This window comes from Marmota marmota, unplaced genomic scaffold (assembly GCF_001458135.2).
Source record: "Marmota marmota marmota unplaced genomic scaffold, marMar, whole genome shotgun sequence".
In the NCBI taxonomy this organism is placed as follows: domain Eukaryota; kingdom Metazoa; phylum Chordata; class Mammalia; order Rodentia; family Sciuridae; genus Marmota; species Marmota marmota.
Genome location: NW_026000077.1, coordinates 1573133 through 1584747, shown reverse-complemented (window position 1 = coordinate 1584747; position 11615 = coordinate 1573133). Strand labels below are relative to the sequence as shown.

The window sequence follows — 11615 nt, the reverse complement described above, 5'->3', positions numbered from 1 at the left end:
TTTTTTTTTTTTTTTTGATACTTTGGTACTGGGGATTGAACCCAGGGTACTTTACCACTGAGCTACATCCCCAGACCTTTTTATTTTTTAATTAAAAAAAATTTTTTTTGGTATAACTCCATGTCATTTATAACCACAAGAATGGGATCCTAATTAGAATAAGTTATACTCCGTATATGTGTAATCTATCAAAATATACTTTACTGTCATGTATGTATTCAAAGAACAAATTAAAAATTAAAAAAAAAAAACAACAACATTAAAAGGGCTGGGCATGTGGGTTAAACACCCATGGGGTCAACCCACGGTTAAAAAAAAAAAAATGTTGTGCCCGTACTTTATTTTGCATGCCACGGAAATGACCAAATTTCCTTGCAGGTATATTATTCTTTTTATAAACTTTCATCACCTCTTTCACTCTTGAAAAATCAGCCATAACCATTTTAAATAACTATAATTTATAGTTTCTATTTTAGTCAAAGTTTTCCTGAATTTCTGCAATCAGATTCTATCCAGAATTCTCATTTTTAACCAAGAACTAGTGTCTCAGAGCCCTGTAGACAGAGACTGCACCAGATATTTTAGTGTTGACACTTCAAATACTCCTGCGTACTTTTGATGTCATATCTTCAACAACTCTTTTTGGTGGGGTACCAGCGATTGAATTCACGGGCACTAAGCCACTGAGCCACATCTCCAGCCTATTTTTTTTTTTTTGATAAAATATTATTTATTTTAGCCTATTGCATAAAAACAAAGTTGTACATTATTAGTAATATACCATGTTATGTTTTGATACTTGTATACATTGCACAGTGTTTGAATCAGGTTAAACATATTTATGGCCTCAAACATCTGTCATTTCTTTGTGGGAGAAACTTTCAAAATCCTTTCTTCTAGCTTTTTGAAATACACAGTATATTCTTGCAGTAATAAAGTATTATGTATATTTTACCACTACAAAAAAAGATCCATTTAAAACAAAAATAAACCCTTGTACATCTCCCAGAAAATCTTTTTTAATCCATTTATTTATTTATTTTTGCATTACAATTCTTAACACACCATTATACCATAATTTATCATATCTCTGATTATATATAAGGTATATTGACACCAAATTCACATATTCATACATGTATTTTGTATCAGATCTTTTTATTTTTGAGACAGAGTCTTGCTAAGTTGCTAAGGATCTTGCTAAATTGCTGAAGTTGACCTTGAACTTTCAATTCTCCTGTCTCAGCTTCCCAAATCGCTGGCATTACAGGTGCATGTCACTGTATCCAGCAAAAAGCAGTCATTTTTTAAATGACAAAAAAAAAATCTGTTTTGAATATGAGTGTATTTCTATTTGTCTATATGTAGTTATGTCAACATTGAGAAAAAAATGGTTAACAATTAATTTGTTAAATTGATTACTGAGAGGAATAGGGAAGAGGTAGAGTCAAGAGAAAAAGGAAAAATAAAATAAGAACCACAGGATTTTTTGGTAAGTTCTATATGAGCCAATGATCTCACATCACAGGTAAAATGTCACATGCAGTCTTCATACTGTATCCAAATAAAGGACATAATAATCTCAATGTAACTTGTGCTGTTCAACCAAAGTTAGCATATTGTATGAATTTCTGCACACCACAATAATACCCCATCAATTCTTGTTGATAAAAGAAATAAATTATTTTCCTCATTATAGGAAGAAAGGTTAAGAATCAGTCAAACCTGGGTTCTAGTTTCTTTCATCACCTATTTAGTTCTGTGGCCTTGGGCCCCAGTTTCCTTATCTGTGCAATGGGAATATCCTCAAGGATAGGAACTACATGCTAGGAAACTGTCCTTGAGGATAGGAACTACATGCTAGGAAACAGCATCTAGCAGAAACTAATAAATAATTCATGTTGTCATTGTTATTAAAGTTAGTATTTATTGTGAAAATTAGAACTTACCTTATTCAAGGCAATAAAAACAGGACCACCATCTTACCTGCCAGAAGTAAACACTGTGAACCTTTGAATGTTTGTGCATTAATTCAATGTGATCTGTTCTGAGGCTCTAAGCAACTCACCAAGACCCTGTTTCTAAATAAAATATTAAAAAGGGCTGGGGATGTGGCTCAGTGGTTAGTTGCCCCTGGGCTCAATCCCCAGTAGGTGGGCAGGGAGAACTACTTGCTGGATGTATATGTATATGTATTAGATTCACAGCCCACATAAGATAATATGTGTGTTTCTTTCTTAGTAAACACTGGTTGGCGAGGGTAATTCTATATTCATCCCATGAAGTTAATAGGAAATTCCTAGCATACGTCAGTTAGAGGATCTCCCTCCTACAAATAACTGAGGACGTGCAATTCCACCAATGAATCCCATTAGGTATGGGGAAAGAAATCAAAGGGAGGCGTGGGCCTGTGAACAGTACATCTTCAGGTACTGTTTATCTGCTTTTTTTTATATATATTATTTTGGGTTTCTTCCTGACAAAAATGATTGACCTGGCAAAAATTCATAGTAATTACTCAGGAGAAAGGAAAAAGAAGAAAGAAACAAACAAAAAATACATGTGTGTGGTTGGGGAGAAAAATCTAAGAACATGGTGTTGGTGGGAGAGAAGACTAAAAGTCTGTGGAAGACACACCCAAATGCTTTTGATGTTTGACCATTTATTATCTTATTATTCTTCCTGCCATAGATGCAGCTGCAATTTTTGTAACAGGATGTTTAAAAAGATTAAAGAGAAGCTGTAGTAGGGTTCTGAGGTGATAAGAGTTTCTAGAATATGTATTTATGGACGTTTAGACTATAAGTTCCTGTACATTCTGAGAATAAACCATCTATTTGTTTTTCTTTTTTTCAAAGAAAAAGTAAAATTTGTATTTCAATATGGCTGCTTCCTGCAGCCAGTGATATAGGAATAATAGAGGAAAGAAAGGTTGGAGGTGGTTCAATCCGTGGCCCCTGCTGGTTCTTAATTAGCTTTGAGCTTCGGGTCCAAAATGTTTTATCTCTATATTATACAAGTGTTCGGAATTTATTTGGATTCCACCTGTTTATCACGAATGGGATTCATCTATTGTTCTAGAAGGAGAATTGTGTGGAATTTGTTACTACAATCTTCTAATATAAAGATGAAAGTAAAAAAACAAAACCACGTATTTTTTGCTAGAGGAGTTTGGAATTGAAGTTGGAATGAATTGAATTGATTCTGCGTTAGAAGAGTATGCCATAGTATCGTAAATTTAGAGAGTGAGTTCCTGGTTTTCAAGATTTTCTGTTTTATCTTACATCATAATTGGCAAAGACCATTAAAAAGGTCTTTGGGGCATATTCTCAAAATTACTGATGTTAGTCACGAATCACTTGCTTGTTAATTTCAATTCTTTCTCCTAGCAACCTAGGCTAATACTTTGTACGAACTTGCTCGATCACTCTCTGTATGTATACATGTGGGCATAATTTTTTCTTAGGTTTTTTCTGTTTGCAAATTGGTTGTAGACAAGATGCTCCTTTCTTCTAAATAGTCAAGTGTATATTTCCTAAAAGCATTGGCATTCTCTTTCATGTCCACAGTACAATTATGAAAATAAGAAATTGATATTGATTCATATGTGCAAGGCCTAAGTTCAACCCTCAACACCACAAAGAGAAAGAAAGAGAAATCAATGATTTCTGCTTCAATAGCATTTTCTAATCTACAGACCTCATTCAAATTTTTCTCAGGTGTCCCAGTAATGTCACCCATGGTAAAAGAAATTCCAGACCATACATTGCATTAAGTTGTCAAGTATCTTTAGTCCATAATCTAAAATAGATTTTCTGCATTTTGTCTTTCATGACCTTGAAATATTTGAAGAGTTACAGACCAATGATTTTGTAGAATGTTCTCCAACTTGAGTTGTCTGATGCTTCTTCATGATTAGATTCAGGTTATGCATTCTTAGCAGGAATACCACAGAAGCGATGTGAACTGTACATAATATCTGGAGTTGATTTGTTCCATTACTGTTAAAGTTAATTCTGATGACTTGGTTAAAGTGATGCCTGCCAGGTTTCTCCACTTCAAAACTACTGTTTTTCTTTTTTTTTTCCCCCTCAATATTTATTTTTTAGTTGGGCACAACATCTTTATTTTATTTATTTATTTTTACGTGGTACTGAGGATCGAACCCAGGGCCTCGCACGTACCAGGCAAGCGCTCTATCACTGAGCCACAACCCCAGCCCTAATTTTCTTTTTATAGTTAACAAATATCTTGTTATGAGATACTATGAGACTGTAAACATTCTGTTTCTCATCAAAATTTTATCCATTAATTTTATCATCCAATGATGTTTCTTAACTGAATCAATTATTACTATAGTAGTTGTCAAATACTATTTTTTTTTCTCTTTTTTTTAAAATTTTGAAACAGAGCTTTGCTAAGTTTCCAAGGCTGGCCTCAAACTTTTCTTCTTTTGGTACCTGGAATTGAACTCAGGAGCACTTAACCACTGAGCCACATCCCCAACCCTTTTGTTTTTATTTTGAGACAGGATCTCTCTAAGTTGCTGAAGCTGGCTTTGAACTTGTGATCCTCCTGCCTCAGCCTCCCAAACTCCTGGGATTACAGATGTATTCCATTGCACCTGGCTAACTTCAAACTTTTGATCCTCCTACTTCAGCCTTCTGAGTCACTGGGATACAGGTATGCCATCACACCCAGCCCAAATGTGATTTTATAATTCCATTTTTTTCTATATTTTTGGTGGCATTCTACTGTTAATAAAAACTTTATCTTCTTCATTTGCTTGAACATTTATTAATACCAGTATGAATTCATAGTCCTATTTTATTCAATGAATTGTAATCGCATGTGTGTGTGTGTATGTGTGTGTGTGTGTGTGTGTGTGTGTGTGTGTGTGGTGTATGGTCTGGGGATTAAACCCAGGGGCACTCTATCCCTGAGTTACATCCCTAACCCTTTTAATTTTTTATTCTGAGACAGGTCTCACTATGTTGTCCAGGCGGGCCTCAAACTTGGGATCCTCCTGCCTCAGCCTCCTGAGTAGCTGGGCTTACAGGTGTATGCCACCACTCCTAGTGTACAATCTATTGTTGACAGTATTTATTCTGATACTCAAATTGTCTCTAATGTGGACAGTGGAAGTCTCTTCAAACTGTTCCATATGTTCTCAAAATTCTTTGAGCCTCCTAATTTTATGAGACAACAGGCTTGTCTTGTACATTCCTAGCACCAAACCTGAACTCAAATTTTTCTCTTAAAAACTCTTGTTCCTCTAATGGACAATATTTAAAAAGATCTGGGTTCTAGGCTGAGACAGGAAGATCACACGTTCAAAGCCATACTCAATGTGTTGTGTGCCTGAGCCCGGTAGGGTCCAGGGAGACACCAGCTAGGTGCAGGGGAGGAGGCAGAAGCCACAACTTGAGAGAGGCCCCAGCCCCTCCCCACCTGTGTCTGCTACAGCCAGTGTGAGAAAAAGAGACAATCCTTCCCTACCACCCTGAAAATCAAGAGTTTGGGCAGAACCTTTTAGCCCACACCAAGATAGTAAGGAGCCAGATGAAAAGCACAGACTATGGTGCTGAAACGGATCAATAAGGAATTTGGTGATTTGGCCCTCCAGCACAATGTTCTGCAGGTCCAGTGGGGATGATATGTTTCATTGGCAAGCCACTGTTATTATGGTACCTAATAATAGCCCATATCAACATGGTATGTTCTTTTTTTTTGGCTCGGGATGTGTGTGTGTGTGTGTGTGTGTGTTCTCACTGGAGTGAAATCAGGTGCATTCAACCACTAAGCCACAACTTCAGCTCTATTTTGTATTTTATTTAGAAACAGGGTCTCAGGTACTTAGTGCTGGCTTTTGCTGAGGCTGGCTTTGAACTCTCGACCCTCCTGCCTTAGCCTCTCGAGATGCTGGGATAACAGGTGTGCGCCACCATGCCCCCAGCGGTGTATTCTTTTTGACAATTCATTTTCCTACAGCAACACCTTCAAACCACCTAAGGTTGCATTTACAACAAGAATTTATCATCCAAATATTGACCGTAATGGCATCATTTATCTCAATATTCTAAAATTAGAATGGTCTCCTGCTTTAACTATTTCTAAAGTTCTTTTATCCGTTTGTTCACTGCTATGTGATCCAAACCCAGATGACCCTTTAGTGCCAGAGATTGTACATATCTATAAAAGAGACAAGAGATAAGTACAACAGAATATCTCAGGAATGAACTCAGAATTATGCCATGTGACGCTTTCTTAAAGTCAGAATAACCTGCATTATAGCTGGAATAAATTTTAAATTTACTGTTCTGTTTTTTAATTTTCTTACACAGTTGCTCGCCTACCAGACTTCATCTTCTTTATTTTTTGTTTATCTCCCTCCATTCATTCTCATGGTCATCTGAGAAGACTTGAGTTCTTCCAGCTTTGGACAAAAACTGCTTTTTAGAAACTATAAAATAGTTACAAGAGAAAAGTTGCCCAAGATTCAGAATTTTTTTTTTTAAATGGAGCATGTGTGCTATGTGGCCAATGTCTTCACTCTAACTTGGTTATGAGACTAAACTATTCCTCACTGCTCTAACATGCGGAAGAAATCATCTGAGGGGGTGGGAGATGGATGCTTAGTTGTCACTTAAAAGAAAGCAGCATTATTCTAGCAGCATTCATTTTGTTTAAACCTTCCACTGTTAGAGACTTGAGGTTACATGATATGCTTTATTCTCATAATGATGTGGCAAAAGAACTGGTTTTGAATTTATAGCATCAGCAGAACAGAAAATGTGATGTATTTTATGCATGTCAATAAAGGAATGACCTGTTCTTATTCTACAGAGAATGGAAATTGGAAGTCAAATACCCTCTGTGTTCCAAAATAGGGTCTCAAAACATTTTATAATTTTCATTTAAATTGTTAGGAAGCTTAGAGCTATTAGTTAATCTATCTTCTAATACACTGTTTAATATAACACTGAATAAATGAAGCAAGTTGTCAATGGATGAGTGATCAACTAATACCTCTGCTAGTTATTGATTTATTTTTCTTCAATAATATTGCATAAACAACAACAAAACAAAACAAAAAAATTCTACCTCAACAACTTAACAAGGCTTTGAGCAACTTTAGGAAACCCTATCTCAAACTTAAAAACTGGGTATGTAGCTCAGTGATTAGGCACCACCCTTGGGCTCAATCCCAGTACCCCCCCCAAAAAAACCCCCCCAAAATACAGGGTTTTAGGTGTGCCAATTTGTATAAGCTGTTATTGGGCACAATGGTATGACTGTAGTCCCAGCTATGAGGGAGGCTAAAGGAGGAGTATTACTTGAGTTTGGGAATTTCAAGATCGGTCTGGGCTGGACAAAGTGGCACATGCCTATAGCTAAGGAGGCCGAGGCAAGAGAATCTCAAGTTTGAGGCCAGCCTCAGCAACTTAGGTGAGACCCTTTCTCAAAAAAAAAAAAAAAAAAAAAAAAAAAAGTACTGGGCTATTATTTTATGTAGGCCCTCTGAGTACAGGCTATTTCATAATCACAAACACACATGTGCACATGTACACACACTTAAAGAAACTATATACTTATAATGCACCCATAAAAAGCAAAGAAGCATCTCCTCCAAAAAAGAACTCACAGTGATATTCATAGGTTTTTGTTGTTGTTGTTTTTGTGGTGCTGGGGATCAATCCCAGGGCCTTGTGCATGCGAGGCAAGCAATCTACCAGCTGAGCTTTATCCCCAGCTCAATATACAGATCCAGCTCTGTAGAGTTCATTTTAGACTCCTCAATTTCCTATTTGCAACTCCCTTCCCTGACAGTCAGCTATCTGTAGAACTACACTCTTTTTTTTTTAAGAGAGAGAGAGAGAGAAAGAGAGAGAATTTTTTTAATATTTATTTTTAGTTTTCGGCGGACACAACATCTTTGTTTGTATGTGGTGCTGAGGATCGAACCCGGGCCGCACGCATGCCAGGCGAGCGTGCTACCGCTTGGGCCACATCCCCAGCCCCTAGAACTACACTCTTAACTCTTACTCCCAACAACCCTCTGACCCCTACAAGTACCTCATTTTTTCTCTGACTCACTTTAGTGCAGTCCCCAGTCATTTTGAGGCCAACCTGTGCACACATACTGGCGTTAGGTCCAAAGCACCCAGTGTCGTTGATGTCTGTGATATTCTTCTGGTGCTAATTTAGGTGCAGTGCTGCCCTGTTTCCTTTGGGGCCATGATGTTGGCTGCTTTGGGCTATGATGTCTTCAATACACATTTTAGCTTGCAAAAGCACCCTTCACCCAACTTTGCTCCACACCTTAACATGACCCATCTGAAAAGTCCTAATGTGTCAGAGGATTGTATAGAAACTACTCTTTTGGGTTTGACATGCCCTTTTAGTTCCCATTCCCTAAGATTCAAACATGAATTTGGTCTGTACCCACAATCTCTTTCCTCTTCCAACTTTGTCTCTTAAGTCTTCACTCCCCTTCAGATAAGCTCTTCGTAATCCTTCCTGTACACGAGATCTTGGCAGACAGGTCCTCCAGGCATGTCTGAATGCCAGAGTGTGTCAGCTCAAATTCTCAAATCACTTCCATCATGTTTGTTGCCCTCTTAGCTTGTCTGCATTAATAGTTGAATTTGGAAACACTTTTGAAGATAGAGGACTATACCATCGCAAGCACAAAAAAAGATTGCAAACCTAGTCCAAGGATTCAATCCAAGGAAAAGAACTTCTTTATGATCCCAAGGATTTGATCCAAGGAAAAGAATTCCTTCATGATCCTGAGGATTTGATCCAAATAAAAGAACTCCTTTATGATCCTCCTGATTAATAGAGAAAGAAGGCAGCCTGGAGAACTTTTAGTTTAAAGACTGTCCTGAGCCACATTTGACCACAATAACACTATTGTCCAGAAAGCCTCTTTTTAAGCAACATCAACAATGTTACATTATTCTCCGTGGTGCTAATTCATACCTAATATATCATTCCCTGATTTCTCTTGTTTCCAACTGTGTGCATTTGAGGGAGAACTGGCCAGGGTTAGCAACATACTCTTTGGCAATGAGACAAAGGATATTAATCTATTTGTACACAGAATAAGGCCAATACTTGCCAGCTGTGGTGGTGCACCCATATAATCCCAGTGATTCAGGAGGCTGAGACAAGTGGATTGCAAGTTCAAGGCCAACCTGGGCAGTTTAGTGAGACCCTGTCTCAAAATAAAAAATAAAAAAGACTTGGGATGTAGCTGAGTGGTAAAGCACCCCTGGGTTTAGTGCCAGTACAAATATAAAAAAAGAAAGAAAAAGAAGAAGAAGGCCAAGAATTGAAAATATAATTGGAGTCATTATATTTTCCCCTACCTGTTGAGCTCATTGCTTGCAGACTAGTTATATTTCAACATTTTTTTATTAGGCAGATACTTAGCAATATGCAATTACTTGAGATAAAAATCTTCTGATTACCCAAAAGATATATATACAAGAATACATGTAAGACAGATAATTCTGAAGTAAGGACAGAGCACATTAAGTCTTCAGCATTATAGATATTATGTCTATTATGTCTACTGAAATTGTTTTCTTTTCTAGAATATAAGTAAACTTCATGAAGAAGGAAGCTTTGTTTTGTTCATTACTCTCTCTCCAGTATCTAGAACATATGCCCAACACATAGTAGATAGTCAAAAATATTTGAACAAATGAAAATATTTTGTGACATAATAGGAAGAAATTAAAATTATTAAATGAAATCCTAAAGTAATTATTTCCAGACAATAGTAGGGAATATTAATACTAAGGAATACCTTGGCAAATGATTACTATTAATATATAATCCAAAGAATCAAAACTCCCCTCCATCTCCAGTAGTTCAAAGGCTGGTGAAAAAGACATCTTTCTAAGAACAGACCTACATCCCTAAATAAACATTTAACAATTTCATGTGGTTTGGGTGTAGCTAAGGGAGTAGCCTGTGATTGAAGATCCAAGAGGCACAGTTTAAAAGGAGATTAGGCCTGGTGCAATGGTGCATCCTGTAATCCCAGCTACTCAGGAGGATCAAAAGTTCAAGGCTAGCCTTGGCAACTTAGAGAAAACCTGTCTCAAAATAAAATAGAAAAGGGCTGAGGATGTGGTTCAGTGGCACAACACTTGCCTAGCAATGTGTGATGCCCTGTGTTCAAATCCCCAGTACCCAAAAAAAAAAAAAAAAGAGAGAGAGAGAGAGAAAAGAAAGAAAACCCAAAAGCAAAAGGAAAAATATCCATATGTTATAGGGCAATTAGGAAAATGTATATCTACCCTCTTGAGGGTTTTAGGTTCAGGGATCTCGAACCCAAATGCTTTCAGAAGACAGGATAGAAGCATAAATGGGTGAAGCAGCTGGATATAATGCAACAGGGAGGAGCTGAGACGGGGGTAAAATGGGAATTGTATGAACCTTCTAAAGACATTAAAAATCATTTAAAAACAGCGACAACAAAACACTGATCAAGTCTGTGGACTGAATTCCCTTCACATGCAGTTAGAGAGCTTTAGTTTAGATTTTATATTATCTCTGTGAGTTAACATTTGCCCGTGAAAGTTGTGTGCATGTATGTGCATCTGTGTCAGTGTTCCAACAGTTATTGGCTGGACAATATTAAAAAGAAGGAGATGGGTTGGGCGTGGTGGCCCATGCCTGTAATCCCGTTGACTTGGGAGCCTGAAGCAGGAGGATTGCAAGTTTGAGCCCAGCCCCAGTAATTTAATTAATGAGGCCCTAAGCAACTTAGTGAGAATCTGTCTCAAAAAAATGGGGGTAAGGGTGGGTGGGGATGTGACTCAGTGGTTAAGCACCCTTGGCTTCAATTCCTAGTACCAAAAAATAAATAAATAAATAAAATAATGAGGTGGAGTGGATAGAGCACTTGCATAGTATGTGTGAGGTCCGGGGGTTGAATCCCCAGTATGGCCAATATCACATCTCACAGGGTAAGGAGATTTAAATGGGGGTCACATTTGGAGAGCCCGTGTACCCACCTGAACTCTTCTGTGGAATGAGGGCCAAAGGCAACAAGCTGTCTGATGCATTTAAGGTTTTTTTGATTGAGTAACTCAGAGGTGAAGAATGAGCCACTAGACAAAGGAAGATAGAGTCCCTAGGAAAGGACAAACTCTGAGGGCAATGACTGGCGCTTTCTGGAGGTAGGTGGGTAATCACACAGCAGAGGTTAGAAAATGGCAGGGGCTGTTAGACCTGAGGGCAGATTAGAAAGATTGAATTGGGTTGTCCACAGGTAACCTAAGGGGAAGGATGTAATGACTTGTCAGCTTTCCTGGGATGAACAGAAGGGTCATTAACAGGACTACCATTAATACACTAAAACTTGGATGTACAATAAAAGATAAACTTGATCAATGAGTATCGCTAATTTTATTCTGTTCTACTCTTATAGTGGTGGGGTGGCAGGAGACCCATTTTGCTGGCCTTCTTTTTTTGTTGTTTGTTTATTGGGAATTGATCCCAGGTGTACTTAACCACTGAGCCAGATCTCTAGCTCTTTTTTGTACTTTATTTAGAGATGGAGGTCTCATTGAGTTGCTTAGGGTCTCATTGAGTTG

General features: G+C 37.6%; 1 protein-coding gene and 1 pseudogene across 1 annotated transcript in view; one reads left to right on the top strand and one right to left on the bottom strand.

The window, feature by feature from the left end:
* Positions 1 to 11615, bottom strand: part of Lrig2 (leucine rich repeats and immunoglobulin like domains 2) — a 158205-nt gene that overhangs the window by 105506 nt on the left and 41084 nt on the right. The gene's annotated exons all lie outside the window — the stretch shown is intronic.
* LOC125620166 lies at positions 5043 to 6260 on the top strand (annotated as a pseudogene).